We start from the raw sequence: 1,576 nt of genomic DNA on the forward strand, positions 1-1,576 counted from the left end.
CCCCCTCCCCCCCCCCCCTCCCCCTCTCACTCTCACTCTCCCTCTTTCTATCTCTCTGTTTATACATATATTATTACCGTAATAACTATCCTATAACATTAGCAAAACCCAATGATTTCGAATGGCTTTCTTTTTATTTCGATTATGAATGCATTTTAATGATTAAAGACGACTCATTTGAAACATTCACACTGGCTATTGTTCGCTAATTAATCGGGCCTAATATTCATTCGTTGTACTTACTACCACGAGTACATACTAAAATCATATCACAATATTAATGATTATAACTATATAACTTTAACATAATGGCTATTCATTTAATTTTCCATTGCTACTTAACATTTCTCACGTACACGCTTTAATAAAATTTCTCACGTTTAAACTTTGTAAAACTCATTTAAATCACGATACTAATAAGAGTCGATCATTTATGCATTCGATAAGTTCATAAATGCAAATGTATATTACATAACGAAATAACAGTTTTGTGGAGGAGGATGTGCCAATTAATAATTCAATGCGCCTAAGTTATTGCGGTACACGAGTATTTTGGGTGCGAGATGGGTCAAGTAACAAGACGAGGCGCGTTCAATACAGAGACTTGACACTTTATACGAGTAATTTTTCCACTCTGCACGTTCTTTCTTATCGATTCACGCAACAATATTAATAATAACCAAAAGAAAAACAACGAGAATATTAATAATTAATTAATAAAAATTAATAATTAATAATTAATAATTAATAATAATAATTAATAATGATTAGTAATAGTAATGATGACGACACCGATACCGACACCGACACCGACACCGACACCGACACCGACACCGACATCGACGACGACGACGACGACGACGACGACGATTATATTAACATCAATACCCAGAACAGCAACGAAATTTTATTAATAATAGCACTACTTACCATCCCATCAATTGTACATCCCACGTGTTTTAGTTTTAATGTCGTGTGGTAAGGGAAGCCGATGTTTTTAAGCATCGCAGTTTTACCGTGAATTGGAAATTCGTATGCGCGTGCTAAAATGTGTTTTGCGAGGGGTTAGAGAAACATGCTGTAAGAGAGAAAAAGTTTTGGTGAATAGAAAATGCATTCCGAGGAAGGCAGCGTTTCCGACCTCATTTTGCCATTTCGTTAGGGCACGTACATCGCTAAACAATCAACCTTCACACATCGTTTCTCATTTACTGTATCATTACACATTTATTTTGTTTTTGTTCTCTATCTAACTAGTTGTTGTTTTTTTTTCCATCTTTTTTTTTTTTTTTTTTTTTTTTTCTCTCACAACACCTATTAACGGGGATCTCTTATTACGAATTGTCTTTTTCTTCTCCCTCGTTAACTCCTCATCTCTCTCATGATCAGCTGTTAATTATTAACCGTAGTTTGAAGTATATTATATTTATATTGAGTGCTGTGGTTTTGTAGTTGAAGCATGACAGAAAGGGTCTTTGGGACGAGACGAGCGAAAGAGCGTCAGAGTTTTTGTCACGTTTCGACTATCGCCTCGATGTTTAATCCCTCCTACCCTCACCACCACTACCACCCCCCA

General features: G+C 35.9%; 1 protein-coding gene across 1 annotated transcript in view; it reads left to right on the forward strand.

The window, feature by feature from the left end:
- The window catches only part of LOC105359018 (bromodomain adjacent to zinc finger domain protein 2B), a 108,477-nt gene that overhangs the window by 97,126 nt on the left and 9,775 nt on the right, over positions 1-1,576 (forward strand). The gene's annotated exons all lie outside the window — the stretch shown is intronic.

This window comes from Ceratosolen solmsi, unplaced genomic scaffold, assembly GCF_000503995.2.
Source record: "Ceratosolen solmsi marchali unplaced genomic scaffold, CerSol_1.0 scaffold10, whole genome shotgun sequence".
Taxonomy (NCBI): Eukaryota; Metazoa; Arthropoda; class Insecta; order Hymenoptera; family Agaonidae; genus Ceratosolen; species Ceratosolen solmsi.